This window comes from Tympanuchus pallidicinctus, unplaced genomic scaffold (assembly GCF_026119805.1).
Source record: "Tympanuchus pallidicinctus isolate F22 unplaced genomic scaffold, pur_lepc_1.0 scaffold18, whole genome shotgun sequence".
NCBI lineage: Eukaryota > Metazoa > Chordata > Aves > Galliformes > Phasianidae > Tympanuchus > Tympanuchus pallidicinctus.
In genome coordinates, this window is record NW_026294699.1 from 13293613 (window position 1) to 13309631 (window position 16019).

At 42.7% G+C, this 16019-nt stretch overlaps 1 long non-coding RNA gene across 1 annotated transcript; it reads left to right on the forward strand.

The window, feature by feature from the left end:
* The first annotated feature begins 4717 nt into the window (after positions 1–4717).
* On the forward strand, positions 4718–14322 carry LOC128079158 (uncharacterized). The gene is made up of 3 exons (XR_008205991.1): positions 4718–5074; positions 12823–13003; positions 13825–14322. It is a non-coding gene; the product is annotated as an uncharacterized LOC128079158 (long non-coding RNA).
* The last annotated feature ends 1697 nt before the right edge of the window (positions 14323–16019 follow it).

Genomic DNA, 16019 nt, shown 5'->3' on the forward strand with positions numbered 1-16019 from the left:
AGCTCACCGGAAAATGGTGAAACTCTTGAGGACACCACAGTGATCTCAAAGACCACAACTTCAGTAACCAAGTCATGTATTCACATGTGCTGTTCCAGGTTGACTTCTATCGTTCTGTAGGGGGATCTGGAACAAGACATCTTCCAGCCTCAGCTCACCCAACAGCACTGAAGACTGAAATGAAGAAGTTGGTGGATTCCAGAGTGAAGCAAGAAGAAGGCTGGGATGCAACATGAGCAGATGGTAAGAACTGGGTGGCTTAATAGGCATTTAGGATGATACTGTGTCCTCTTCCAAACTTTGAGACCGGTTTCTTCCCTTTGCCTCATTCCTCATCAGAGCAGAAAGTGCTGCATATATACTGTTTTTTAGTTCCTCTTGTAGGTCCTTGTCCATACCTGCTGGTTGGGCAGGTGAAACTCAGCATGTTTCCACCACTAGAAAGTCTTTCTTAAAAAATTGTTTTAATTCTTAAAAAACTAATCCAAGAGTATTCCATTAGTGAATGTTAGAAGAACTGAATTTGATTGTCATTTTGGCCTCTAGCACACTATGAGAATGATACTGAGGAAATGAATCATGGTTTGTGCTGAAGGAGGCTGTTGTTAGACAGGCCATTGCCTCACATATCTCAGGAGCTGGAATGTAGACAGTGAACGAGGCAGGGACTGTGACCAGGAGCATAGATGATGGTGGGGCTGAGGGAACCAAAACTCAGACCCAAATCCTGCATTTTCTTCTGAAGTCTGCCAGGGAGCTGTATGCTGCTGTATGTATAACTTGGAGTAAAATTTCCATATGACTTCACTCATGGTGAATTACTTCTTTCCTACGTTTCCCTGAGACACAGAATGATCTAGCCTGAAATACAAGAAAAAGAAAAAAGAAAAAAGAGGATTTCACCTAGATCTGGAACAATGAGAGTGTTTTTACATTTTTGTGTTTTTTACATAGATTGCCCAGTCAAAGTGCAGGATATGTTGTTAGTCAGCCCCTATGTGACTTGCATTAGAAAATGTGACAAGTTTGGGCTTAATCCGTCTGGGCCTTATCTCACAAGGGTTTTGTAAAGATTAACTGATGCTTGTGAAATATTCTAAGCTATCATGGCAATATAATAGGAAACTCAAAGAATATATGAACACACCTGGTCTAGTACAATGCTTGGATATAGAGAATGGTAGATAAGAACTGAAAATACTTTTGAAATGCTGAAGTTAGAAGAGAATACAAACCACACATGGACTCCGTGAGCGTTCACTGCCCTTTGTGGTAAATAAAGTGAGAAAAATAGCCCATGTTGAGATAATTCATCAAAGCAATGTGATAGATAAGCAAAAGGACAAGTGACAATTGCACATGCTACTTCAATGGGCATTTCCTGCTGTGCAAGCGTGAGAACTGCCAGCTTTAGCTTTCTGTAATATAAAACTGCATGTGGGTGTAACTGTAAAAAACATATGAATTTGGCTGTAAGCAGCATGGAATACCTCAACATGACCTGAATGTGTTGGCATTCAGAAGCCCTTCCCATGTAGTTTTGCTCCATGGTGCCAGGAACTACAGCCCCAAGGCACTGCAAACCTGTGCCTGTACTTCAGATCAGTTGTAGACGAGTTCCTTGGATTGTGGCCTCGTGAGCCATTGTTGATACCAGATATATGTTAAGAAAAGATTTCTCTAGAAATAGAAGAATTGTCACTCTAGATCTGAACAACTTCTGTGGCAAGCACTCCTCGTGTGCCCTTTGAGCTGATGGGTCAGAAGGTGGGGACATGGGGAGCAATGTAAGTGAAGATCCCTTTTGTGACCACCTGAGGAACATGAACATGTATACATTATGTATATGAGGTGTGTCCTAGAGTCCTAAATGGCTGACGTAGTCACCAAGCCATTCTACGTCACATTTGAAAAGTCAAGGCAGCCAGATAAAGCATCCAAAGGGGACAGACTTTTTTCCAGGGTCTATTGTGATTGCACAAGGGGAAATGGCTTCAAACTAAAATAAAGAACATCTAGATTGAATGTAAGAAACTAGCTATATTACAGTAAGATGGTGAAGCACTGGCACAGGGTTCCCAGGGTGCCCCATCCTTGTAAACAGCCAAGGTCAGGGGATGGAATCTGAGAACCTGATGGAGGTATGGATGACCGTGTTCAGTGCAGGCAGTTGGACCAGGTGGCCTTCCAGGGCCCCTTCCAACTCAAACGGTTCTATGACTCCATGAATTTCAGGAGAGAAGGAAAGGCTATTAGAAGGACTTAAGGACTGCTATGATCTGAAGAGGGTTTAGGAAGTCTTCCTCAGAAAATAAGTGGAAATATTTTCCCTTGCTAGATTTCCTTTTCCTACATTTTTCATTCACTGTGAGCCAAAATAGACCAGAATACTAACCCTCAAATTATTGGCAATTTGTTCAGCTCTCTAGAAAAATGCCTCCAATAAACACAAACCCAGCTAGTCAGCGTAGCATTAAATCAAACCCTAAAAGATGAAAAATGCTTCTTTCAGTGTTTTATCTGAAGCCAAAAAGGATATTGCTTTACTGCTGCCTTCCAGCATCCAGAGAAGTTCCCCCCGGTAAGAGCTCATTAATTTGAGAGTAGGCTTGATTAGACTAGAGCTGAACAAGACTGAAACATTTCATTTCGTTCTTTCATGCTAATCTCTTGGCAGAACAACCACTCTTTTGCCCATCACCCCCACTCAAAACACAAACAAAAATAAGAGCTCCCCCTCCTTCGTCTGTATGGACCACAAAACAGCCAGAAAAACTCTTTTGTTATTACCATAAAATGCATTGGACAAGTGAATAAAATAGCTGTTGGTAGCTCAGGTCTATGGGATACTAGTAATCCTATATAATTGCCAACCTGTGGGGTGATTGGTGAAAGAAACCTTAAAGCCTTTTTATTTTATCTTGGTAATGATGAAGGAGTTACCCAAAACATATGAATGCACCTCTCCTCCTTTAGACCATCAAAGGTTCAACAATGAATTCCTTTCTTTGAGAAAGCTGGGCTTTAGTCTGCCATGAAACTCAATCCGTGGCCCTCTAATTAATTTTGCTAAATAGATTAGCCAATTGGAGTTGCTGCTTCAGAGGGAAGCAGCCCCCAAAAACAAGTTTTTCCCCATTCTCAAGGTGAGATGTTTTGCTCACAGGACATCCTTTCAAGTGCACTGGAGTACTTTTAGACTGGATTAGCTGAGGCAAATGGATTAGCCTTTGTAGGTATTAGAACCAAGGGCCTTTAAGAAAGGAAAACAAGGTGCCTAGTTTCACCAGTATGCCACTAAAAGCTACTTAGTGCAAACATCCGTAAAACTGTCAAGAATGAGGACTTGTAAAAGCAACTGTAAGCACATCCTCAAGCTAATTGTAAGACACACATTTACACAGAAATATGCAAACTGCAAACACGGTTGAATAGGAACTGTCACAAACATATCTGATCTTAGTGAGCATAAAGAATTTTTGCTGGTGTTTCAAAGGACACTTGAAACTCTGCAGCATCTGCTAAATTTTCTTCCATGCAAGTCAGTTGATAAAGGCATTAATCCCCTCACGAAAGTAACCCTGAATGACTCTCCTCTTTGCCATCTTTCTGAAGGTCCAACCCAGAAAAGTGCTAAACATTACAGAATGGACTCTGTGCATCAGTGGCAATCTGCAGCCAGTCAGCCCAAGATATTTTTCCATCTTTCATATCTTGTCAAAGTGTAAAGCAGTAAAACAGCAAGAGAATAATGTTGTATGAAGCTCAAAAAGAGACTGAAAGTGGGAATTTCAAATGATTCTCCTAAAAGTTTGCCTCTTATCCCCACCAGCGCTGACTTGACTTGGTGTAAGTGAATGCATGTTCCTATTTCTGTAGAAAAGGAAAGAAATTTCAAAACAAGATTTAGGTGGATAGACTTGATGTGCCCCAATAATTTTATTAATTTTCTGTAGCAAAGGACGTGATGAAATCCTGCTTGCCCAGCACCATGGATGGTAACCAAAATTGTGTGGTAACGTTTTACGTAAGTGGCAATATCAAAATTGAGAAATAGAAGAAGCAAACCTTCTGTGAGGGGTAACTAATCCTTGGCCTTAGCAATGGGGTCAACAAGGACTCAGTAACAGCAAACAGCACATCGTAGATATTAGGAAATTATAAAATGCCCTTATGTTGTTGTGTATCAGTAAATATCCTGCACACAAATTCAGTAAACAAAGCTTGTTATGTTGGGGAAGTAGCTCCTCATTCAGTATCCCTTAAAGATCTGTCTCTTATGCCAACTGGTTGACAGCACACAGGAATGACAAATAGTTTTGAGAATGTGTTCAAGATATCATTTTCCTTCTCCATCTCATGAGTACTGCAGAATGTAACATCTACCCACAGAAATTGATCTGCAGTTCAGTAGCACCTTCTGTTCAAGGGCTCACGGCTTATTACAATCAATTGCAGAATATTACAAGGCTCTGAAGAAGTGAATACGTTTTTCTGATCTCGATATGTCCTTTTGGCAGTCATACCTGGCATAGTGCACTCCTCCAAGGGAAAGTGCTGGACTTCTGTCTTATTTTGGAGCTAATACACCTGCAGTGCTTACTAGGCAACGTGGAAGTTGCAAGTGCCCAGGCATTTCCAGAAATGCTGAGATAATGTTCTGGTTTTGTATTCACGCAGATATAAAGTACTGATCTAAATTGTAAATGTGGTTTTTGGAAACACAGAATACCTACACAACCCATGGTCAACACTGGGAAGTTTGGGTGCTCTGTACATCTGAAAATGCAGGCCCTTGGGGTGCTGTGTTCCTTGCTGTAACCTGCAGGCAGCACTACTGGTTGGCACAAGAGTCTGAAACAGCATGGGGAAATCAGAACAGGCCTTTGTTATCTCAGAGCTTTGTATGTGACTGCTCTGCAGAAAGCAGAGTTGTCATTCCCCAAATATGTTTACATCTCTGTTCTCTGTAGGTGTTAGAAAGATCTGCAAGCGGGAGAGCGAGCATCTGTGTGAAAACAAACCTGTCTTATGCAGTCCTCCAAGTCACCAGAGCTGCTGGAATCCAACAAAGGTACTTTATTTATATGCCTTGTCTAACGTGCGTCCTATTTGTTTGTGTGGTGCACAGGACACTTTCCTATTGAAGACATACTGGGATTTTTGTGTTTGTTCTCATTACTGACCTCAGTGATAGAGGAACAGGCTTTTGGTAATACCCAGAAAGCAGATGTGAAGCAGCTTTCCAGTATAAGAAGTTTGGACTGAAGTGTACCAGCTACACTGCAGGGAAAGCAGAAGTGCCACATGCAAGCTGATGATGAATATAAAGACACAGCATCAGATCTGCTAATAGGTCAGATGATAGATCAGACCAGCAAGCAGGGACAAGCGATAGCAAAGTAACGTGAATGAAGGTAATGAAAGCAGACTGGAAGCAGATTTAGGATGAACATAATTAGAGTTAATGTTAGCACTGAAAGCAGAGATTTGGGGGCTGGTGATGCCTGGGGCTAGTTGACGTTTATCAGCATAGCTTGACTGTCTCTCTAAGTGGGGTTTTGTACCTGGGAAGGGATTCTGACATTTTGTTCACAATTGAACCACCTGCTTATGTCTCATCAGCTAAAAAGAGCTTAAAGGCTTCTTAGCACACAGGAGGTATGGATCAGGCATGCAAAAACACTTGTGCCTTGGCTGCGCCATCTCTCAGGCATGGCCATAGGAATAGATAGCATTTTTTATGCCTTTTATTTTCACTGAAATCAAGGCACAAATATCTAAATAAGCCCATGTATAGCTAGTAGCATGTGAAAAATTCCATCAGATGTTTGCAGCTTAAAAAACACGCTGAAGTGCTGGGATTTATCAAGCTCTCTTGACCTCTTGTCTTCACGTATTTCACCTCTACCCATTATGCCAGTGACATTCCCGTGACCAACTCTAACCAAGGAATCCTCCACACTGTCCTGATGTGTTCAGTACTGGTCCAGGCAATGTATAACAACTCTGTTTGGAATGTAATCCTGACCAAAAGAGCTGGGTTTGCATGAGAGGCTTCTCCATGCTCCTTCCGCTTGAGGATGCTGGAATAATCTCAATGAGAAACCAATAATTTTTTAGCAAGCAATCACTGGAAGTCTAGTATAGGGTTATAATTCCAGTCTTGGCACATTTAACAAATTCACCAAAGTAAAAATGGGCAGACATGGATATTTATATCTGCCACGGGATCAACAGAAACTTCCAGTTGAAGCCCTTGAATCTCTGCTCCCTCTTTTACTCTCCTCTCTCCCCCCTGCACCCTTTGCCAAAGTTCAGCTCAAGTTGATGAAGAATGTATTTTTTTGAATGGTAAATGCCTGGCAGGCCTAGGAACGGTCCACAAGCCAGGTGTGTGGCTCAGGCAGCTTCCAACTCCCTGCTTGGGTCTGATAGTGCTTTTATAAGAAAGCAGCTTCAATCCTGTCCTGGAAGAAACATTCCTGCCCCTGGGGGACAAGTGATTCATTCAGTCAGTGAGGTCAGTTCTGCTGCAGAACTGCCTTAGAAAAGCTGCATTGAACTTAACTCATAGTCACAAGCAATTCTGAAATTTGTGCTCTCTACCATTTCGCAAAATGGTAGAAATCATGGCCTTGGACTAAGCTAGGATCTAAAATTCACTGTCACCGAGGTAAGTCATTAAAGCAGCTTGAGTGGGAAAGGTTCATTCTTTGTGAATGAACACAAAAGAACCTGCAAGAGAATGAATCTCTGCAAAGCTGAGAGAGAAAGAGAGAAAAGAGGAGGTGAAGAATAGTTAGAATCAACCTGCAAAGTTTCTGATGATTGTTTCCCAGTGGGGGTCTTCTCACTGTGAGAGGGTTCCTAGGAAGGGGGATACTCAGTTGGAAAGGAAAGTAATTGGGGAATCGGTCACACTTATAAGACCATAAATGAAGAGCAGCGTCCAATGAGATTTACAGGATGGAAATTAAGATTTACAGGTGGAAATTAAGCTGTGGGTTGGGAAGAGCAGGTCACCCAGGACTGGATATGTGTTACCACAGCTGATGCATTAGGAGGAAAGAATGTGCAAAGGCTATAAATCTCTGGATTATGGCCCTGAAGGTAACTACAGTTATGGGATTACCTTTAAAGAGGCAACATTTGAAGCAACTCACCTCTAAGGGATATTTTCTCTTTGGCATCTCTGGAAAATCTTACAAACGTCACACCAAAACCCATTACTGATTGCCTTTCTCTTTTTGCATCCTCTAAGAAGAGGCATTCAAGACGTACTGTTGCTTCTCTGATACAAGGCCAAGCGTATTGATGGAAGAATAACCGGGTAAAAAGGAATACAGCATTTCTAGATTCATGTCGAAATTGTGGGACGCAATAAAATATGGGGGTTTTCTGAGTGAGGAAGCTAGCCAAGCTGGTTTAGGTCATAGGAATCTTCCCTTCTGCTTATTCTGAAAGACTACTGATGTGGTATGAAAGAGCATAAGGCTTTCTTGTCCTTTTGACCCCACGCTTATGGCTGAAAGCTTTCTTTACTTCATCTTTTTGAGTAATGAGGGTGTCAGAGTCTTTGTGTGTTACATCCCCACACCAGATACAGGGCAGTAGCTGCATGGTGGCTGCTGGATCATCCTTTGCTGCTGTATCGTCTCCTAGGATCGGGATCAGTAACTGTCAATATTTTGGAACATGATTTATGTGGTCAAATCCAAAGCAAGTGGCATTGAAGTTAATAGTTTGGAAAATTCCTGTAAGAATTTGCTGCTTCATCAAGATATGAGTAATAGCATGTCACATGTTTTGCAGAACCTTAAAGAGAATGAAAATGGAAAAGCAAAACAGGAACTGGTTTGGGGGAAGTTGCTTTTACCCACATATCCGGGGTAGACAACCGCAAGGAATTGAATGACATCAATTCTGGGTGCAGGGCCTCTACAGGTGCCTAAAAACAAACAGTTGCTCAATAAAATGCAACCTTCCAGACATTCTTCTCACATCTCTTCAGAATTCTTAATATGTACCCGAAATGCTGTCCTCTAACCCTTCTGCACTATCCAGGACTGGGAATTGACATGCGCACACTATTAGATAATGACTTACGAAGCCCTTGGGGAGACAAGTTTTTAGTAATACATCCATAAAGGTCAAAATTCACAACAAATATTCAACTAAACCAAAAATAACTCAAAAGGCTTTTATCCTGTTATTCATGCTGGCTATTTCACTACTGGTATGCAAGCCAATTTCCATACTATTGTTCAGGCCACACTTCCTTCTACCCTCCAGGTGGCTCCGGCAGGACCTGGCCTGAAGTCTGCAGAGTGTGACCATGGGTGATTGGGTACAAAAGTGGGTCTGACTCTTGGCAATGCCAATGTGGCTGCTCAAGAGTGTTTCTAGAGTGCTGGCCAATACTCCTTCCAAGTTTTAGGAGGCATTTTGGACCCTGCATTTGTGTCTTCTCTACATTAAATTTTGAACAATTGATTGGCTCAAGAAGGTTTTAAAGGCAGAAGATCCTATGCGTTTATTCTCTTTATCTTCCGTGACTCAAATCAGTTGTGCTGGGCCTGACGCAGCTGAACCGTGACCCGCCATGCTAAGATCTCCTGAGCTGTTTATCAGCACAGGGCAGGAGAGTTCAGTGAGGGCAGAGAGCAACACACAGCATGCCACACTTCACAGCTACCTCTGGCCCATGTCAGCATCAGCGTGGCTGCTTGGCAGAGCGCTTGGCATTCAGCCATGACTGCCCGCCAGCAGCTCTGTCCCATTGGAGCTCCAGCAGAACCCTTTCTGCTGCTGCTGCCCCCCAGGTGTGCCAGGTGATGGCAAGCACAGGTTCTGAGTGTGATCTGCTCTTCAGTGGCATCAGCAGAATCTCACTGATAAGCCTGAACTTTAAAACCCGTAGGGAGTCAGAGAAGATGCAACATTGAATGTTTCCACTATCCTGTCAAATTTCTTTTTGGGAGACACGGTGAACTTGAAACTGTCACAATATCTGCTCTCCCACACCATCCATGTCCTCAGAATGCCTGAGGTCTTTACTCCAGTAGCTCTGTCTGCCCAACTCCTGCAGAGAGCACATAGAGACCTTTAAGCATTGGAAATACTGATTGATGTCTGAGCTTAAGAACAGCATTTCACAGATGCATCAGGCTGATACTGCATCCTCTGCAACCTGAAAATCCAAGAAATGAAGAAGACACAATTATAAAATGCTTTTGGAAAGCAAGGATCATCCTGCATCAAGCCACATGTTAATTGCCTTTGGAGTCTTTCAAGAATCTGTCCCAGGGCAGCCAAAGATTTTCCATTCAGTGTGGAAATATCTGTTTATCAAACATCTTTGTTTGGAAGATTTCCGAAGTTGATTTTCTAAGGTATGAAATGACAGACAGCCCAATGGATTTGAGAAAAATTCTGGTTAAGCATGGCTTCAAAAAAGATGCAGGCATTTCAGTGAGAACCCTATGCTTGCCTACTGCTCATCAGGCAGTGGTGCTGTATAATGATGGGATAAGTGTACTCAGACTTCGATAGGGCTCAGTGAAGCAGAGAGGAGCTGTCTGGTCACCTCATTCATGTCTCAGGAGCTTATTTTTTTGAGGAGGAGGACTTGAATATAAATATGTGGATCAGCAAGGAAGCACTGCAACATTCACTGAATTTCCTGAAGATCAGTTGGTGGTTTAAAATCTGCCATTCCAGGACATTGGGCCCGGTGTTGACTCTAAAATAGACCCACTCCCACTGATGCCCTCTGCATTCTGCTGGGCTGTGGGAGACCAGGACCTCCTCCCAGGAGCCCTTCATCAACTTTATGCTTGTTGATTCATACCAGTGCCTGCAAAGGCAACCCCGTCATCCTATGGAGAACGTATGAATGAACAGCACTGCAAAACAAACAAACAAACAAAAAAAGCCAGCAAGGTTTTCCTCAACATGCAGAAAAGTTGCAGACTCCAACTGCAGAGCTCCTATCTCCCTCCCACCGCCCCCTCCAGCCTGGGTGCCCTGTGTGAGGGAACTGGTGACTTGGGGAAAAAAAAACCTGTCATGAGGTCATACCATTATCACATTTCTATTCCAGTGCTTTCTCACTGCCTACAATTATCACTCTTTTATTCTTGTACTTGGCTTCTTAGACTTTGATCTAGTCCCTCGCTTCATATCCTTTGATGCATTTTAGCTTACATTGTCTGTAACCTGACCCCTTGTCATCTAATTCCACCAACTTCTCACAACCCATATCAACCACTCTCTCCCCTCTTTCATCTCTCTTTTGTATAAATGCATACAGAGCCGTAACAAAGAGACTACAGTGTAGCTGTAGAACTTCCAAGATCCTTAGAAGTGCTGGGTAAAGTCCCTATGCATTTATTTTGCTCCCCACTTAAAAAAAAGGAAAAAAAAAGGAAAAAATCTTTGTTTATCCCTTTTTTTTTCCTGTAGACAAAAAAAAAAAAAAAAATACTAAGGAAAGGAAAATAAACATATAGGTATATTTCTGAATTGGTTATGAAACCCTTTATTTAATCATTTTTCTTATAAATCTACCTTCAAGTTCTCTCCAGTGACATTCAGGCTGCTGAGACACGGTACGTTTTCATCATTAAATACTGGCAAGCTTTGATCATGTTTACTTTCATTGACGAAAAGGGAGGAAAGGCCAGTGCTTACGTTGCAAATACCAATTAGTGCAGGACTGCAGTCTGTGCATGTGTATTTATAAATGCATATTTAGAGGAAAGAAAATAATTTGGTTTGTGCAATGTAGGAAATGTGGGCAAAAACATACGGTCATATTTTGCTATGTCGAAATAACACAGAGACAGACCTTCAGCTCTCAAAGGTGATTCAGGAGATGGAAGTCTCTTTAAATCAATGGATTATAGGATTTGGGCATGTCTGAACACTTGGGAATATTCTTAACTCCATCTTTATGTACCTACATTTTTTGGCATCCTGGTCCTAAATTTCCTTAGATCCTGGATTTTGAGTTCAGAGTTGGTGATGCAGTTTTATACAGTTCCATCCTATACTTCTGGGTATATATTTAGCAGCAAGATGGAACTGAAGGAAGAGAGAGGAAAGAGATTTTTTTTTTAGATGCCTCTGAATATTCAGAAAGATATTTACAATAATATTTCTCACTCTGTGTGACAATAATAGACTTGTAAGGGCAGAGAGAGGCAGCTGAGCACAGCTCTGCATGGTGGCTGTGACTTCTGGCTCAGGGCAGCTACTTGCTTTATTTTTAGCTGCTGGGAAGCAGTGAGGAAGGCTGTGCATTGAACCAGGTGAGCCCAGGTGCTCCTAGACAGGTCCCACACACACTGGTGCTGCTTGGGATTTGTATGTTCAAGCTGTAGCCACCCACCTGTGGGTGCGATCCAGCTGAGGGCTGATAGCTGGTGGGCTTTGGTTTCTCTTCTGGATAGTTTGACACTGACAGCCACGTCCTGCCAGGACTTGAGGGCTTTCTGGCTGACACTCACTGGTTTTGATTTGCCACATTCGTCCCTCCTCCAGGAAGGTCACAAATCAACATAGAGATGAACCAAAAGTCTCTGTTTGAACTTCAGATGTTCAGCAAAGGCAGTCCCAAGGAACTGCTGAGGACGTGGTCTCCTTGGTATGTTTGGTGAGCACAAACCAAAGCAACTCTTCTTTCTACCTACACCCACCATGGAAATCTGGTGGAACTTATGCTTAAGGCAGCTGCTACTACTCCACAGATTTGACCCATGGTTTTCTGATAGGACGTTGGAAAGAAGCAACATCTCTCACCTATCCTCATTTCTTTCCTCACCCAGAGATATTCCACTGCCTTGGCCATATATAAACTATGCCATGTTGTGCTGCACGCACAGCCTCTCCGTTTGGAAGAGTGGTCCATCCTCACAGCCTGACTTGTAGTCCTTCTCCCTCCTGTGGGTTCTTTTCTGCCTGCAGTGCTGTGACTGTGAATAACATTTCCGACAAATACTTTGGGAAATTTCTAGGTAATAAATTTCTCCACTGCAAGCAGTTCCCAGTGTCAGGCAAGCAGTATTGCAGGTGCCAGGAGAAATAAAAACAGAAAAAAAAAAAAAAAAAAAAAAAAAAAAAAGAATAAAAAGAAATATAAAGAAAACCTTGACTTTTTGCTTTGTCCTGCAGTCGCTGGTTGGTTAAAACACCATTTATGCTGACTGATTTCAATCTCTAAAATCATGTTTTCCATACCAGTGGGCCAAATAGTTCCTGGGCAGTTTGAACACCTGTGAACCTGGCATGCTGGGCTCTAAATAATGCAGACACAGCAGTTTGCTCTGCTCCTCTCTGGTTCATGTCCTTTTCTAGCTGGCAAAAACCTCTGATAGCGACAGTATTTTGCAGCTGGAAAATAGGTCACCTTCATAGTTATATATTTATACACACATGCATGTGTCTGTGGCTGTGTTGATATATCCCCTGTGATGCCCTGAAGTTGGACAAATAAGCAGAATAGTTACATTCAAAGGAGAATTCCAGTTTTGCCAGAAATGAAAATTCCCAAAGGGATGGTGGGATTTGGTTGGACAAGCAGGTTACAAATATGTAAGTAGCTTCAGAAGGAATTCTAAGCTGCTTTCTTGGAATAGAGCCTTTTAAGAACGAGAAGTCTATCACTAGCTGAAGGTATGGTTCCTCTTTGCTGAGGATTGGGTGTTTCACCAAACCTGTGCAGGTGGCTGTGTGTATGCATGCATGTACTCAGAGAATGTGTCCTTGAGACAAACTGCAGGAACTCTGCCTCTGAATAATCAGTTATTTTATTTACAGGTTTTCTACATACGGTGGTGAACCAGCAGGTTTATTTATACTAAAGAAGTTTCTCATCCATTATTGATGCCTAAATCAGCTCTGGTCTTTCCCTGGCCTGCAACTCCTCTAATGTGAGAGTGTGTATGAAGCATCTTTGAGTTCAGCATGGATGGTTTGCTTACCATCAATTATGCATGTGGTAAGCACAAAGGAACTGTTTAGGGGACAAGGAGAGGCTTCTCCTTCAGTTTTCAGGGGCAAATGTTGCCAGTCATTGAGTTCCCATCTCCCCATACTTTCCCTTATTGCACTCAGCTCTGTCTATTCAGCAGCAGCTGCTAATTCAGTGGCAATAAAGTCTAGGAAAAGCCCTTGGGTTTTTGGAGTTGAATGGGAGGCATTCAGTTTAGAGTTACTGCCCGTGACTTTTCTTTGTGGATGCACTGTGTAGTGTTTACTCTGTTCCAGAGCACGACTTCCATTTCAAAAGGAACACCATCCATGTAGTGACTGGCAGCCAAATCTTTTTGTAGTTACATAAAACACAACCTCAGTTTTGCTTTTGGAATATCTATGAGGCTTTAAATACGTGCTGCCTCTCTGTATAACCACTGTAATGAGCTGAACTTCTGCTGGAAATCATGGAGAGTATTCCCTTGGACTTTGAGCATCCAGAGGGCTCTCCATAGCTCCGTGTGGCCCTGGCACAACCCGTGTTTGTTCAGACATGCATTTTAGCATGGCTGCTAAACCACCTAGAATTAGTGAAGAGAATACGTGCGCAAAGAGTGGGACCTTGTGCTGGAGCCAGCCCATCTGCACATGTTTGGTCCAACCCCTAGGAGCAGTGCCGACGTACAGCTCCGAGGTCCTGATCAAATCCCTCCCCATTCAAAACTGATGAACATATGGAAAATTGTTACCTTTGTGATTCCATGATTCCTTGATCGTGGTGTGTCCTTAATCTAGGACTGGTCTACTTTTTGTTTTGTTCATCTACCCATCCTTTTAACTCTACAGGAAGAAGCCCTACAAAGGAAAGAGAATCAAGCCAGCAAGAAAGTGCTTCCCATTTTCTAAGTCCCACGGTGCTTTTTAAGCTCCTGTTCTGCTCTCGCATGGAAGAATCTCCTATTCTGCAGTCCAGTCCTCCTGGACCAATAGGTCAACCAGCCTGGTGAGCTCCACAAGGCCATTGACACAGAGCAGCTGTTGGCTGCTTTCTTCTCCTGGTATTACAGTGGATTGAACTGAACTGTGGCTGCTTCGCAGGAGCATAGCTAAAAGGACATCTATACAGCAATAAAAACAGAGCCGCCCCAGCCATTACATCAAGGAGTATCAGATCCTTTGATGGAAACATGAGTGTCTCTAACCTGGAGGTAATCGAGGGCTGCATCTGACACACGTGGTACTGCCATCTCGTAAAATGTCATGGATGCTTGACCTGAGATGCTCAAGCCACAGTTGGTTCCTCAGGGTGGGATTGATGCAGTGGTGGGAGGTTGGGGAGGTGATGGTTAAAGTATCTTAAAGACTTGGCGTGCCATTTATAATGCCCAGGAGAAAAAAACAGCAGTCCCTTATTTAGATGAGTTGGGGTAGTGTATTACAGCATTTCTTACTGTCTGAGCTGTGCCCTGTGAAGTCTGCCTTGAGTATTTATAGGGCAATTAGTTGCTGCAAATATGTTTTTAAAATAAATTTTAGGGTGTTTTTTTTTTTCATTTGAAATAACTTATTAGCACTTAACAGAACTTCAAATGTAGTAGATTTCAAATGGCATCTAGGCTTCTAGGCTGAGATTTTTTCCTCTTTTTAACAAATCTGGATGCCAAATTCCTATTCCAGTTATTGGTAGCTTCTTATCCAAATCACTTTAACAGCTTTGAACATCTCAGCTATAACATGGCAGATCAGTATGACCACAAATTAGCTGTGAAGGACGTGGAATAAAAAGAGCACAGCAAACAAAATCCATCTGTCCTTCTAAGATCCTCACCGTGCCAGATCTCCCCAAAAGCCACAACTTCTCTTTCTAAATGGGTGCAAGTTCTGTTTGCTTTTGAAAGTGTCTCCAGGAGCATTTTCCCCACTGAGGTCTGTGTTTTTTGCTCAGCGCTCGGCTTCTGTGATGTGGGTGAACACTCAGGAGCTGTGCAGGGGGTAAATGGGGCTTGGTAAGCTTTTTAGCAATGCTGGAGGGAATGCAGCTTTCAGCAGTGCTCCAGAGCAGGGACCAGGATAGGAGATCTAGATGGGCTCTTGTGGAATCATTCTGCTCCATCTCTCCCATTGCACCATCCCATCTTTGACGAGTTGTTGGTGCCCGTGCTTAACAAGACCATGGCTTATTCTTCCCCTGGGATCTGGGACAATTTACACAGATGTGTATATTCCAGTGTGGTCCCACTTCCATTTTTCAGTCCATCCAGAGTTATTAGATTCCTCTTAATTCTTTGTAAGCAGCAGCTCATGGCATTTTGAAATGCTGTTCCTCGCTCAGATGGCAGATAGCAAATGTTTCCACTCAGAGCACCTCTGCCTACTTGTAAAAAGCAGCCTATACATGACCATTTCTATACATCTCTATTTTTAACATCTGAAAAAAAGCAACCCCTTCTATTTTTAGATACAGCTCAGTTCTGTAGGCTGGCTGGTTCTAATAAAAAATTCCTCACTCTCTAAAGAAAATCCTGCACTGAAATCACAAATCCAGGGGAACGTCCTGTACTACTGGCAGACCTACTGAGATGAAAACCTCAGCTTGTTAGCAAGCCTTCCAAACAAAAACATTTACCCAGACTCAAGAGGAAAAACAGGCAAGGAAGAGGCAATAACCCCAGCAAGTTTTCTACCACGCCTTCAATCTGCTATATAAAAAAATCAAAGAAAAACATACCCACTGATTCAGACAGGAGGTCAGGATCTTGGACATCTTTCAAATCTCTTTTGTCTGTCCCACTTGGCCTGGTTGCTAGATGTGTTTCCAACAGCTGTCTCTCTTTTGGAGATGATGCCATAGTGCTCTCTACTGCTGGCCTCTTGATCCCCTTGGACCACAGGCTCCCAAACAAATGTCCCTCATTGTCTGCTCTGCAGATGGGCAGTAGGTATTCCTGCTGGAGGGATTCTGCTTTTAGGAGAACCTGGTTGCTTGTAACCGAGTCATTGCAATGCCAGCTGTGCATTGCTATGGTTTTCCCTGTGCTTTT